General features: G+C 34.6%; 1 pseudogene; it reads left to right on the top strand.

Moving 5' to 3' along the window:
* The first annotated feature begins 2,453 nt into the window (after window positions 1–2,453).
* On the top strand, window positions 2,454–15,130 carry LOC140512823 (uncharacterized protein C3orf38 homolog; annotated as a pseudogene).
* The last annotated feature ends 1,208 nt before the right edge of the window (window positions 15,131–16,338 follow it).

The raw sequence follows: 16,338 nt of genomic DNA, 5'->3' as shown, positions 1-16,338 counted from the left end.
CTAAAAAAGGGGGTCACAAAGAGTCAAACATGAGTGAAAAACAACTAAATAACAACCAAAATGTTGGCTATGTGAGAGGAGAGAAAGGAATTTATTCCAGAGATATAGCAAAATTAGAAACAGCAGATTTGGTAGCAAATTGGATATGTGGATAGTACAATGCATGGACAGAAAATTACACCTAACTTACCTTGCAGCTTTCAAGATCTCTCTATATTGAGCCATCTTCCACAAAGTCAACAAAATTATTTTCCTGAAATATACATCTGATCATATCATTCCTCCCTATTCTTCATTCAACAAACTCCATTAGCTTTCTATTAGCTCCTTTTAGCATTTAAGGAACTTAATAAACTGGTCCCATTCTATCACTCCATTCTTTTTTGATATACTCCTCTCCATAAATTCAACAGTCCAATCATACAAGGCTATTTACTATTTACTGATCTTTACTGACAACACTTTATCTCCCATCTCTGTGCCTCTATACTGGCTGTCCCCCTCCTCCATGCCTGAAATGCTGACTTTCTTCACCTCTCCATAGACTGCCTAGCTTCCCTAGAGGACCATTTCAAATGCAACCTTCTGTGTGAGCCTTTCCTTTATTCTCCTGCTACTAGTTCCTTCCCCAATACTGTTTTATTGTATCTACATTACATATACCTCAAAATGCTCATGTCATCCCTGTCATATTGTAAAAGATGTAAAAATATTTATACCAGGAATCGATTTGTTTTTGGCTTTGTGTCTCCAGAATCTAGCAGAGTGTACAGCAGATAGGAAACTCAATAATTGTTAGCTTTATTTGTTTTTATTTTTATTTGTTATGTAACAAATAATGCTAATGATTAGAAAATGGTTGAATAAAGTTATCTCTGGGTTTATATCTACCTAGGAAACTTTCCATTTTGTTTTCTCTTCACCTAGGAGGGTGTTGGAAGAGAGCATTTAAGGGTTCTTTTGATCCAATAAGTACTTTTTAATGAACAAACATGGTAATAACAATGTGAGTGGAAGTGGGCAGAGAGGAGCAAAAAGTATGTCTTTTTATTACTCTTTCATCAAGTTCAGTGTTTGTGGGTAAGGTATCTATGAAGGTATGTCTGCTACTGGTGATATGCATAGCCATCCCTCTCCTAACTTCCAGCTCTTACACAGAATGTGCAGGCTTACTGAAGCTCTGGTCACTCAACTGGAGGGAAGGCGTGTTTGTTCATTAAAAAGTACTTATTGCATCAAAATGACCATTAAAGGCTCTTTCAACACCCTCCTAGGTGAAGAGGAAACAAAATTAAAGGTTTCCTAGATAGATACAAACCCAGAGATAACTTTGTTTAACCATTTTCTAATCATTAGCATCAACTGTTACATATTAAAAAGGACATGCAAGCTGGCCAGAGTTGTTTGCCACTGTTATACAAGATGTCCCACACAAAAGGGAAAAAGAAAAGGCATCACTTATAGAAAGAACAATCATCCAAATACTCTTATTTGAATATGGCATTGCACAGTTTGTATCAAACTCCAAAATACTACAGAGAACCTTTAATGAAATTTGCGACTAACCAAAATAGGTCATCCTAACAATAAACATGAGAACAAACAAATGAATGAAGAATATTTATTATTGTTCTTTGGGTTTTCAGAACTTAGCATGATGCTTGGCAAATAGCAAATACTTAACAATGCTTGTTGGCTAACAGTACAGAATGTGACATGCAAATGGAAACACAATTCTTTAGTTTAGTCCATCAGAGAATATACCTTGGAGAGAAACTATGGACCAATAGTGAGCTGGTGCAAAATAAAATCACATTGAGTATGAAGTGAATTGCATTTTAGAAATTGCACTGTATTTTTAGAAATCTTGGATGCTTCATAAATCCCAAATATTGTTTTAACACCAGTATTCTTGTAAGTATGCTATATGATGATGATAGAATAACATGACCTCTGAAAAAATGAAAATTGAGAGTGACTCAATGGGTAATGAAGAGACATATTACCAACGATTACTTGCATGCAAGAATGCATGATTTGGAAAATGTGCAGCCTGGAAATGAGGTGGGCTGATCATATAGTGAGAACAAAGGATAATAGATGAATATTTCCATTATACCACTGGTATACATGGAATATTAAAAAGACCTAGGGGAAAGTGATTTAAAAGAGGACAGAGATGTGAATCACAATGTATAAAAAATCATAGGTAAGTCTTGATCTGCACTATTGGAGAAAGTTGCCACAATGATCTGAGCAGGGATGCGTTGAAGCATATAGTATTTTTTTGAAGAAGTAAACTAAAATACAAATAATTTGATTTTGATAATCATACTTAGAGATTTACTCTCTAGTTATTTTGAATGTATAGTAGTGTGTATTTAATATGTGACATTTATCATATGAATCAATAAATAAGAGTCTGTAATTTCGCAGATTTGGGAAAGAGTGGAATGGTGAAGAGTCCAGCTTACCAGGATCATAGAGTATATCAAGAGCAATATTATGAGGTAAGGCCTGAATTGCAGGTTACAGTTAGATTGTCAAAGATAATGAATTTTACATTGATACATCAGGACTTTGTTAGCTAGGTAACAGGATGGTAATGTTAGATCCTTAATGGAATTCTTTGTTCAAGGGATCTGACACACTTGGTCCTCTGCATTACTGAGATTACTTTGGCATGGGGGAGAAATTGGAGGAGAAATTGCAATGGGTAGAATTTAGAAATCTGGAGATTAATTAGGAGGCAATTGGAGTCATCCAAGAAAGATATAATTATACTTTGGACCAGGTTGGCATTGGAAACAGAAAAAAGGAGTACATGTTCGAGAAATATCCCATTGTTAAAATTGGCATCACTTGGCAACTGATTGCATGTAAGGGATGAGGGAAGAGTTAAATTTTTCAAATTTGGGAAATTTGGAGAAAGTGACAATAGCTCCCATGACTCCCCTCATTTTATTACTTCACAATATTTCTTGAAATCATTACCTAGTCTTTTATCCTTCCCTCTCATTTCCCTGAAATATCTAACTTTATTTCTTGATAGAATTAACCCTGCTAACTCTACTCTTAAGGAAAGAGGATAGAGACCATACCTTTGATTCTGTTGCTATAGATAATTCCCAAATGAAAAAAGTCCTTCTATCAATAAAGATGAGCATATTCTTTGTAATTTTTATACACTTACATCTAGTATATATTAGAAGCAGAAAATCAACCCACTTTCCTTTATCTGGAGCCAGTTCTCTAGGTGCGAAACCATACTTCCTCTCACATGTTGTAAGTCATCTTGAAAGATAGAATGATATCATGAATAAAGAGCCAGAATTGAATCAGGAAGACCTGAATGTGTCTGGAACATAGGTAAAATTCATCTGGTATGGAAGGTGACCAAAGATGCAATGTCTCCTTGGCGGAGCTCAAGTTACATAATTACAAAAAAGTATCAAAGATGAATGAGTGAAAGAGGTATAGCATGAATAACAATTTGTTAATAGTAGAATGGGGGTTCCAGAGACACAGATGAAGGAGAGGTCTGGAGAGAATGGGCAGGGATGAGGTAAATAGGGCTAAGGAAGTAGGAGTGATAATGTAGCAGCAAGCACCTAGTATACACAAGAGGGCCTGCTGTACAGGAAGTGCTTCATCACCTAGGCTTCCTTTGACATCAGGGATTTATAAAATAGCAAGAGAGTCTGATGGATAGCACATAGTCATAGCCTTCACACAAGGGAGCTGTGCCTTAGCCTTAAGCTAAGATGTTAATGGGTAGAGGACTTTTGACTTCTCTAGAGAGAGGATGGCAAGATGTCCAGTTGGACTTTGGGACCCTTCTTAGTTTTGGGTTGAGAGGGAGGGAAGGGGTAAATCTCAGTTGTTGTGCCTTTTTAAGAGGTCAGGTAACCATTTAGAGAGCATTTTTCCAGGAGGTGAGATAGCTAAAGAATATATCCCCCCACCAGGAAACATTTTCTAAAACCCACTAAGACTTCACTTACTGCTTTGCTTGCACTTCCCTTATTCACTAACATATGATTTTACATCACAAATGTTTGTGTATGTGTCATTTCTCTCCTAATATGCTGTAAGTTCTTTGACGTAAGGAACCATATCCTTTTTTCCCCTCAACTTTGAATCTCACCTGACACAAAATAAACACTTAAAATGTTTGTTGATTTGAATTAAATTTCTTGGCAAAGTGACATATAGTTAAAAAATAAATGAATGAAAACACATTTCTGAAGTGTTTATTATGTGCCAAAATATTGCATTGGCGATACGAATACAAATAGCAAAGACAGCTCCCACAATTTAAGATCTTACATTCTAATAGGGAAGTGATAGGAAGGATCACTATGATAGTGAAAAGGTCCTTAGGAAACTAGATTTGCATGCCCCATCCAGGAACAATGATAGGATTGATTTGATCATGGCTCATGGTCCTAGAACAGGAAGGAAGGTGTTGCACCATGGTGGGAAGGCAGTTGGCAAGGATATAGAAAACGTGGCTACAGAGCAGAGGACGAAACGTAGTATGGTGGTTGATGCTTTCTTTTATGTTTTAAATATTAATCCATGGAAGGAATTAGACTAGAGTAAAAATCTTAATACTGAAATAGAAATCAGAACTTATTTATGCCAACATTGCCATTTTGCTGAGGAGAAAAGTGTGGTTCAGGTTACAGTGATTTGCACAAGATAGCAGATACCATTTCTTGTAGAGTCAGGCTGCAATGTACTGAACACATCATAAGTCAACCAATACTTTTTTTAAGCATGTACATTAATTAAAAACAATCCTCCCGTCATTTAGCAAATTGACAATTCCATTAAAACTTCTAAAAGCTTCTACCAAAACCTAAAGCTTACTGTCTATAAGTAACAAAGAAAAATTATGACAGTGTTAGAAACAATATTTACCTTAATAACTCCTTCAAAGAACACATTTCTAAATGACTATAGAAGCTTTCTTTTTTGTTTAGAAATATTTTGACCAATATAAATACTAAATAAACATGCCAATTCCTAAAACAAGACTACATAGTTTTTCCTGAAATAAGTGTTTTATTTAGACACCATTTACTAATATTGACATAGTAAGTATAATATTATTCTGTTGACTGAAAAAAGCCTTTAACTAATAGTCCATTAAGCTTAGGGTATGATGTAGACATAAAAATTTTATGAATATGCTGTGAAATACTTACTTCCTAAGTCTTCTAGATCAAAATCCCAGAAATCTGTTATGATAGCATTTTAAGGCTTATGGAATTTGCTAAATTTGCTGGCTGGTAAATGTTTTTATCAAATAAAATACATTAGAATTTTTTTTAAGTTACTGTCCAAATTTTTTTATGCCAGCAACAGGAAAAAAAAAGAAAAACAATTCACAAACCTTGTTCACTGAGGCTCAAATTCCATAAATTTGTCAAGGTTTTACAGGGCCAATATTATAGCAGAAAATTAATTTGATATATGAGTCCCTTATTGTGTTGTAATTAAAACACATTATCACATCTCTTTCGAGCAAGAGAAAATATCCCAGTCTTACTAGCTTAATATATGAATTCTCCAAGACTCTGTATTAGATTGACTATTAGAGACACTTAATAAAATCTAAAGAGTAAGGTTCTAGCCTAAAGCAATAGAATATACCTTCATAATGATAATTTATTTTTAATAAGAATATTCCCTCTGTGTTGCAGGTATGGCAAGGCAATTTTTGTACTGAGCATGCCTTGCAAAGACATATATTTGGAGTGGAAGAAACACAGGTTCTGTCTCCCTCCATCTCACCGTTCCATTCTCTTTTTTTTTCCCCTCTCCATCCTCCAAGCTCTCTTCTCCTCCTCCCATATCAGCTAACTTAGAAGGAAATAGAAACCAGACTGAGAAAAGTATCAATATTCAAGTGGTCTGTATCAGAATCATAGAATCTTAACATTAAGATGGATCTTAGACATGATCTGGTTCAATCTCTTTATTCATATGTGAATCATTTGTGTAATAAACCTAAGAAGTGCTTCTCCAGACTCAGCTTGATTAAATCATTTGGGGTACCTCTAATTGACAGAAATATATTTATTTTGAGTTGAAATCTATATCCATATAACTTGTTCCTATTAATCTTAGTGCTGCCTTTTTTTTTTAATATGGTCAGGACAAGTATGACCCCTTTCCTAAGTAAAAACCCTTTGGATATTTGAAGAATGCAATAATCTTTATACTGTTTCCCCTATACTCCAGTTACATATGATTAACTCTCTCAATTAATCCTATAGGAATTTCAAGGTCCCTCAGTATCATGCTTTCCAGACATTTAACATTTTTATCACTGACTATAATATTCTCAATATGACCTAGTTATGACAGAGTGCAGTTCAAAACTTATTTTCTTTGTTTTGTATGCTGATTCTATTAGGAAAGACTACTTTACCTTTGGAACATAGAATTTTGACCTGCAATGTGAAAAAGACCTCATAAGGGCATTCATGTTTGTCTTACCAGTGCTCTGAGTTCTAGGTTCCCCTAGTCCTCCGAAGACACACTTGTTCCCCTTGAGGGGACAACAAGGGACCCAAAAGTTTATCATTTATATGGGAAGGGGGAAAGTCAAATCTAAAAATAAAGTAAACAAGGAATTTCACTTGAATGAGGAAGGGCACAGAAGTTCACTAGTACTGGATTTAGTCTTTTTCCCTCTTTCCATATTATTTTTCTTCTTAAAGAGAAAAATGGTGGCAGAGTGACCTTATAACACAATATGATAAAGAAAAAACCAACTTAACAACCATAATCATGAATAAAAGTAGAATAGAATTACCAATAAAATGGAAGAAAATCACAGAATGCATCAGAAAACAAAACTCAATAAGGAGTGCATTTAAAACATAATGATTTATTCATAGTTAAAATAATGTATTAAAACAGAATACATAATGATAAAACTAAGTATAAAAACCAGTGATAGCAATCATGAAAGAAAAGTAAAACAGTAAAAACTGAGAGAACAAAGGAAGGAGATTACTTATGCTTATATGTGTCACACATCATATCTATCCATCTGTCTGTCTTTCTATCTATCTATCTAAATAACAGTTTCTAAGTTCCTAAAGAAAATGCTAACGTAACAACAAGGAGAATTACATAGGAAATGAAAATTGTTGGTTACTTTGGTCCTATTTAGACTTAGATGTAACAAACATAAAAATTAACCACAAAGAAATTAAGCATTATAACAAAAAATGGATACAGTTAAATGTGATACACCTTTAGCAACTGTTTAATCGCAATGGGAAGGATTACACATGCTATTCAGGTTCATGTGGCATTTTTACAATAATTGACCTTAAGCTAGGAAATACATAAATCATAAACAAAATGCATAAAATTATTAATTCTTTAAAGACTACAATGTGATAAAAAAGTATAACCCATAGATAAATCAGAAAAATTAAAACTAAAATGTAGAGTAAATAATAAAGTCCTAAAGAAAGAATTAGCTGAAGAACAAATCACAGAAATATTAAATGCCATAACATTTTATAAAAGACAATAACAATGATTAAATATACCAAAATTCATGAGATATAGTCAAAATAGCTATTAGGTGATAAATATCTATACCATCCAAAGAGATACAAAAGAAAATGGAGAAGTAATCACACAATTTAAGAATTTCAGTTAAAAAAAGTTAATCCCATGACTCAGTTCTTCTTAGCAACACAATGATCCAAGACAAGTATATGTGTTTGTCCCTCATTGCCGAAGAAGGCCATATCTTCAGAGAAATAATGACATGACTTGCACTTGACTTTGTTTTGAGTGAGAGTGGGCTGTGTATGTCACCAGCCTCACTTTTTCTCCAAAACCATCTGAATCCAGTGACCAGATATTCATCAGGATGACTGGAGATGACCCAGGATGCAAAAGGAGACCTGGGCCTTCTTGGGCTGGCTTTTTCAGGTACTCACTTAGAAGGAGGTAACATCCATTGAGTGAAAAAGACTCTTTAAGAAGTTGTCACAGAAAGGCCCTTTTAATGAACAAAAGAAAAAAAAGTAACTAAATCAACCTGGGAGGGAACAGAAACTGTTACTATTGATAATCACTCTAAGGCAGTCATTAAGCAAAGGCCAAGGTCTCCCATTGTATCCTGGGCCATCTCCAGTCCAGTCCAGTTAATCAAAGGCAAGATTCAATCAAAGGCACTTGATTGGCTAAAACTCAAACAGCAAAAGATCCTCCTTTGTTTGTTGTTACAGTTGTCTGTGAAAATTCAGATCATTGACTTAAGGCAAAGATAAAAAATTTCAAAGCTATATGCAATAATAAAATGAGAAAGATGTGGTTTGAGATTAAAATAATTATAATACGATCAATTTAAAATCTATTTGATGTACAAAAAAGGAATAGGGATGATAATAAAACATCAACACCATTTATAATAATTTGAAGGTAGACTGACCCTACCAAACTTCTGAGAGGACATAAACATAAGTTGTCCAGGCATAGATGAGTGGCAATCTGCATAACTGAAAAGATTACCCAAGTCAATGTGATGCCTTGAGCACAAAAATCTCACTATCTGCTTTCTTCATCTAGTTGAGTCGTGTTTAGTATACCGACCCCCCTCCCCCCCAAAATGTATCACTTCTAATCCTTTCTACTTTTATCCTAATCCACATTTTCCTCTTTGGGTACCCACTCCACAGATTCATAAAATTTTATGTAAATGTATTTTTGTGAACAATAATGATCTTCCCCTACCTCTTATGTCAGCTGTATTTATTTCAAATAAAGCATATCTTCTTTTTTTCATTATTCCTTTCAGTTAAGAAAACTGTCCTAGCAAGTGTCAACTATTTTTTATTGGACCATATTCATTTCACTGGATTTACTGTGTTTATTGCCATGTGATGTACATTGTTATCTAATATTTTCTCACAGAAGATAATATGTAGATGGAAATAAAAAATAACTCTGAAGATGAGAATTAAAGTCAGTGAAATGGAACCATTACATACCACAATGATTCCTTTTCCATGATAAAACAAAAATAACTGAGGGGATAATCTTCATTAGATTTCAGTAAAAGAAAAACACATGAGGTGTTATTTTCTTTATTTTTCTTAATATTGGCTTAGGATCATTATAAGACTTCTGATTAAAGAGACAAAGGTATACACTATGTCTCAATGTGTTCTTTTCTATTTCAAAGGTTACTTGTTATTTATATCAAATCTGACAGTTTCAGCCTATAGTGAATAGTCCAATGTGGTCAGTCACTGCTCTGCAAAAGACCAAGAATTCTCATTTCATGCATTGCTAATTCTGTGATTTTATCTCTCTCATGCTAAAACTAGTGATTGGTTTAGGCAGATTTGTTATCTGAAGAAAAGGGAGCTGGAAAAATAGTACATGAACAATGCTACTTGAAAGATTTCTCCATTGATTTAAAAGTATCTCTTCTGGGCAAACCTCATATTCAGAAAAGGATGCATGATCCATGACACTGGGACTTAAAAGCTGTTTATAATAATTAATAATAATTAAAACCCACATTTACTCTAGCTTTTAGTATGTACTTTATAAGAAGCAGGTGACATAAAAATAACTACCCCATTTTACATGGGGACACAGTTAATTAGTAACCAACTGATTTCACCTGCCAGCATGTAATAATAAAGATGCTAACACATAATTACACTTCATTAACATATTAAAACTTCATCATCTTTATTTATTTGGTGATCCTTCATGTAAGACTCCCCATCTAGACTATTCTTACCATTTATATTCTTATAATTATACTCATGACTATGTTCATATAATCGTGATAACATATACTTATATTTGCTCATACTTATATTCATATAAGGCTGGGTCCCTAGAAAGCAAATGCTACTTTTTTGTGGGAACCCACTCCTAAAATTATAGCTTATCCTTCATCTACACATTTTATTAGTCAAATAGTAGATACAATTAGCTCAAATCAAAGGCATTTATTAAGATTACCCAGTATGAAGTGTAACTACAAAATATCTCCCCTCATAAACCTGCAGCACACTCTTTCATCTATATATAGATATAGATCTACACATATCCATTTATACATGTATATAAACACATATATGCATAAACACACATACAAACCAATACACATATATATACATATATACATATATACGTGCATGTATAGATACATGCATACGTACATTTATGGGATCTATGGCATTTGGACACAAACTTGGAACAGAGAGGTAGGGAAGCACATGTGACTATGATAATCTACAGCTCTGGGAAAAGGGAATCTTAGTGTTTTTCTTTTCTTGTGGAATCTTCACGAAGTTCATTGCCATGCATGGCATCTCTACTGTATGAGCTGCTTGGGAGACTACTATTTCTAGTTGTATTTTGGATTGCCAGGGATGGTTCTCTCTTCAGCTACTAAATGGCTCTCTTTGGTGCAAGAAGTCCCAAACATTGAACTGCTTGAATTCTGTCTCTTTTTTGTTCCTTGTTTGGAAAATGAAGACCTGCACTCTTTGGGGGATGTCATGTCTCAGGGTTTTGAGTAGCATCACTTGAATGCCCCTCAAGAAATTGCCTCTTGAGATCCAGATTCTTCCTCTGTTGCGGGTTCCTCACTCTACTTACTTGAACTCTCAAACTGAAAACTGCAGTGGTCTCTTATAAGTTGTAGTTATTAAAGGCTCTATTTAATTTATTAAATAAAGAAAGAAAGAAAGAATGCACTCCCTCTCAAATTTCATTAGAAAAAGGTGTTTACTCTTTGTAAGAGTATAACATAGTGCAACATAGTTTTGTAACACTCAGCACAGAGTCTGGTTGTTGAATAAATACTCATTGATGAATTATACTTCATCAGCACATGTAATATTTCATCACCTCTGATTATAGGGTATTAGGGACTCAGCACTCTGCCTCACATGTAGACAAGAAAATTGAAACTGAAAGTCGTTAAGATACAGCAATGTTCATACAGCTACTAAGTGGCTAAGCTGGGCTTCTGATCCCATCACCTACACTATTTCGTCACATACAACAGCATTAGAAAATACACTTGTACATAAATACTTGCATTACTATAACTCTTGTTATATTTATTTTTTGCCCGTTTCTCAACTCCCAAACATTTCATTTGTAACTGACGTTTATATAGTTCTTGAAGTTTTTTTCTTCTCAAGTCTAGGACAGACATGTATTTCTTCCTTCAAAGAATTCGCATAAGACACAAAGACATGCATAAATACATAAAACATAAAACATTTCAAAAAACTATTACATTCATTATACTTATACTGAAAGGAAAATACCCTTTTTTTTATTGCTAAAGAGATATTTCACATTTGCCTTGGATATGCACTGTCCAAGCAACTCACAAGTTATAGATTTCCAGAACAATCAGGGAATGGAGTTCTTTACACCATAAATTATAGGATATCCTCTTCCAATAAATATGCTGTATGGAAATTTTCCCTTCCTAAGCCTAACCTCCCCTACTGCTTGAATTCCAACAATGTCAGACTCAAGAGTTCTTGACCTACAAGCAAGTGCCAGACTTGGAACTATCTCTTTCTCAGGTTCACCAGTCTTTGACCTGTGCTCATAAAACGAAACAGAAAGACAGAAGGCAGCAGCCAGGGACTCATGATGTAGTGTAAGATCCAAACAGACAAGACATACATATTTCTATTGTTATGTGCTTGTAGTACAAGTCATTATTGATTTTAATGGGAAGGGAGAGGGGAATAAGAGAAATCTGACTCCCTTCTGCTCCTCCTCTCCTCACATTTGCTCAAAGTGAGAAAGAAAAAAGAAGTGAAATAATAATGTGCAAAGATCTCATTAATATTTTGAAAGTGTAAAGTATTAGATATTTTATTTTATTTGCACAATAAACCTGTTAAGTAAATATGAGTATTTTTATTCGCAAAACAGATAGACAGTTCAGCGGATAGAGCACTGGGCCTGGAGTTAGTGAGATCTGAATTAAAATCCAACTTCAGACACTTACTAGCTGTGTGACCCTGTGCAAGTGATTTTACCCTGTTTGTCTCATTTTCCTCATTCGTAAAATGAGCTGGGGAAGGAAATAGAAAACCACTCCATTATCTTTGCCAAGAAAACTTCAAAAAGCAATCACAGAGAGTCAGACATGACTGAAAAAATAACTAAACAACATCTTTATTTCTGTTTTATAGATAACAAAAATGAGACTCACATAAAGTGACTTATTTGTGATCATATAGCAAGTACTTGACAGATATGATATTTGAACTCAGGGTTGGACCACAAATATTATGTTTATTCTTCTATACCATGCTACAATTAATTATAAAGGAATATAAAATACTTGTAAAAGAGAAAATGAACTTAACAAATGGATTAAGAAATGACAGTGTAGCAGGCAACACATAACCTGAGATGTAAAGGAAGCTAGAAGCTGGGCAAAGTAGAGTTTATTCATAATTGTATGAACTTGAGTGAGTCATAAACTCTCTCTGTTTCATGTTTCTCATCTATAAAATGAGGATAAAAATGCTCACACTACCTGACTTACAGAGTTGTTCTAAAGAAAGCTTTTTGCTAGCCATAAAGTACTATGGAAATGAGATCCTCTTATTTTTAATTTGGCAAAGATTTATTAAGGTCATATCATGTCCAAAGAACTATTCTAAGTACTGGTGACATATACAATAAAGGTCTTGATCTCAACAATATTTAATAGCAAGAACATGGAATTTGCAGATAGAGAACTTTAGTTTTGCTCTTTGCTCTCGTGTAGTGGAAAAGTGAAGAAGTCACTTATTCTTCATGGATTCCATTTTCCTAATATATTTATTATGATTTTGTGATGTAAGATATGGAAGAATAAATCATTTCCATTTCTAAGATCCCCTGCTTATCTTGCTAAGTTACTATACTGGAACAATTTAAGAATTTTGATACCAAAACTTAAAGACCATTTGAGTTCAAGGAACAGGAGCCTATTGGGGTAAAAATCATAGCCTTTGTGGATGAACATATACATTTGTTCACACATAACTGTGAGAGGATTCTCTTAGAAAAATAATCCTCCTCAACAGAGGTTGAAGGAAGCTTTTATAGGCTTAGAAAAAGCAGGAATGGGTTCATCTGTATTAGCCTTATAGGTAGCTTGATCTGCATTTCAGCCTTACCTTAGAACTTTTACTTTGTTTCTTCTACAACTTCACTGTTTTTGAGCCTAGTGACAAGGACAGGGGAAAGATGTTTTTGAAAACAGGGCAAAGAGAAATCCATGAATCCCTCCTTAAATAAAATGGAGCTGTATGTCTAAGTAACGTCACTCATGCCAAACAGACAAGGAAGAAGAAAAGACCCCTTTTGCTTTAACTCAAGAATCCATCATCCGATGCTATACTAGCTTTACTCAGTAATAACCATTCACAATAGCTGCTCAAATAAAGAGCTCTTTGGAATAGAAATTAATAGGAGTAACTGGTTGATGTTTTATTTTTTAGTCCTAGTATATCAGAGGGCCTTTATCATGTACTTGTCCACCTGTAGGATAAGAAAAAAAGACTAAAGGGTCATGATTACAGAGAATTGAATGCCAGTGCCCTTAATTCCAGTGCCTTCCTAATAAGATTATATCCTATTTTTATTCTGTGTACATCTTGACTGCCCATAGCTGTTTTCATGTTGTCTCACCCATTAGACTGTGAAGTTCTTGGAAACAGACTTTTTTTTTCTTTTTTCTATATCCTCAGGGCTTAACATGGTGTCTGACACATAGCAGATGATTAATAAATGAGTTGTCAGTTGATGGATTAAGTTTGTAAAATTTGCACTTAAATGAGGCTATAGGAACCCTTGATGAGATCCCTGAGTTGAGAAATCTGGAGAAGTTTTAGGGTTTTAATTTATATCTTCTGTTCATGTAAATAAGGTAGAAGTTTCCAGATAATGCAAAAGTTGTTTTTTTATGATTCCTGACAGGTTTGTAAAAGTACAGAAAGCACTGTTGACCAGGGTGCAGACATTGTCCTTAAAGGTAAAGAGAAAATTTAAGTCAATTCAATTGTTGGTAGAAATTTCCTGGAGGAAGGAAATGTCCATCTGAAATATCTAGAGAGCACTGGTCTTAGTGCTAGCTATCATCTCCAAGCAAGTGGTGAGTTTGATGAAACTTTCTCCAGTTTTGGATACCAAGGTTTGGTTTCAAGGTATATGTGATATGGTTAAAAAGTGGAGTTTCTGGAGTCTTTTAGAATCTTTTTGGTACTTCATCATTATATGATGAGAAAAAGGGTGAAAAACCTCTTGGATGGAAACGTGAAGAGGAATATGCCCTGTAAAAATCTTGTACCAGCTACTGGGCAGATGGTTATATAATTTCTGTCTTCCAAGCCAGTAAAGACCTAGACGGAAATAGAACTGATGGGAAGTTATAATAAAATTGTAATAGTTCAGTGCCCCCAGGAGGAGAATTCTGCCAGTGGTTCTTTTGGCTTCCCAACTCACAGAATTCTTTCTTTGGAACACTGCAAGAAAAATGGAGACCACAGCATTTCTGGAATGTCATGCTAAAATTTTATGAAATAACATCAGAGCAAAATGTAATAGACTATCGTGATTTAGAACTATCGAGCCTTTGTTTACTACCTCTAGTGAAAGAAGAGTTTCTATGTCTTAATCCCAACCAAGATTGCACTGGACTGAAGTATGTATCCTCTCCACATGGATTAGTTGTAGCTGCAGTTGCTGGCACTGCTTATCAAGGCAGTATGTGTGTAGGTATCTTTGAACAAATATTTGGACTCATCCACAGCCCTTTTCTAACAAACACTTGGAAAATAAAATTTGTTAATCTAAGAATTGTTGGACAGAATTCCATTGAACCTGAGCCATTGACATAGGAGAAACCTTCAGGTACAATAAAATCCAATGAATTAGAATCATTATATAATGGAAATGGAACAAGATGTAGAAGAAGTGAAGCATTGTTATTGAAAATCCTGTTTGTATGGTGGAAGTGGAAACCAGACACTGTCATGTAAATGAGATGTCACTTAACAAGTATGAACTGGAATTACCTAACCCTCCAAAACATTGAACACTGTATGTCAAATAAAAGAAAAACATTTTATTCAGAACCTCTTCACTTTATGCTATACCAGTATTGCTTAGATGATTTCAGACTTGCAGGATTGGCATGTTTCAGTTGAGATACTTTTGTTGACTACAAACTAAAGTTTTATGCCAGTGCTTATCTCTTTCCACTTCGGTTTGGGCAAATATTGTGAGATCTTGATCCTGTTCATCAAATAAATTTCTCTTTAGATTTCATAATTTTAAAAAGTTTATTGATTCCAGTTAGGAAAATTGGTAACATCTGGACAGAGGTTTATCCCAGTGTCATAATTAAAATTTTGTTAGGTTCTAGCTAATCCCTCAGTTTTTGTCATAGACATATACATACACTCAATACAAGCCTTCATGACCAATGAAGTTTTTATGTGAAGCAAAATCAAGATAAAGGAAACAGCTTGGCTAGAAGAGGGTGGGAGGGAGAGAGAGAGAAAGGAGAGGAGAGAGAGAGTGAGAGAATGAGAAAAGAAAGAGAATGAGAAAAGAGAGGAGAGGAGAGGGGGGCAAAGAAGGAAGGGGGTAAAACAGCATCTTGAAGACAAACAAGAAGTTAGAGAAAGAGTAGACTTTTCAGATCGTTCCTCAATCCTTAAAGAGGGAATTAGAACCTTCATCTTCAGTTATGTTCCCTGCTCCAATATACCTTCAGAAACCAGACACTGAACCACCATCATCTCTCCTATCTCTACCTTACTAGTTCTTACTAAGGGTTACTATCTTCCTCTCTTTCCCCACCACAAAAAAATCAGTCTTCTTAAATGACAAGTGTGAAGAACATATCAATTGGCAATCATTTAGCAACTAGCATAATCTAGTCACTGTGAAAAGTGTTAGGGATCCAAAAGGAAAAGCAAAACTATTCTTTGCCCTCGAGGAGTTTATGTTTTAATGAAGAAATAACTGAGCTTAGCAATGCTTATCAATAATTAGTTTCAGCATGAAGATCCCAAATGACCTGATTCCTCTTCATATGGATGTGTCAATAGATTTCTTAAAAACAGTCTCATGGCATCCTGACATCCTCTCTGTCTCTCTCCAGGGGATGATATCCAGATCCCTGCCCCTAAATGAGGAAGCCTTTAGTATTCCTTGTCCAGACTTTATGGCCCTTGCTATGGGGCAAAAAGTCATAGTTATAAATCTGCCAAAATAATTGGAACTTTACTTTGGCAG

The sequence above is a fragment of the Notamacropus eugenii genome, chromosome 1 (assembly GCF_028372415.1).
Source record: "Notamacropus eugenii isolate mMacEug1 chromosome 1, mMacEug1.pri_v2, whole genome shotgun sequence".
NCBI classification, from domain to species: domain Eukaryota; kingdom Metazoa; phylum Chordata; class Mammalia; order Diprotodontia; family Macropodidae; genus Notamacropus; species Notamacropus eugenii.
The sequence above is the reverse complement of the archived record's forward strand: the minus strand, read 5'-3'. Positions and strand labels throughout refer to the sequence as shown.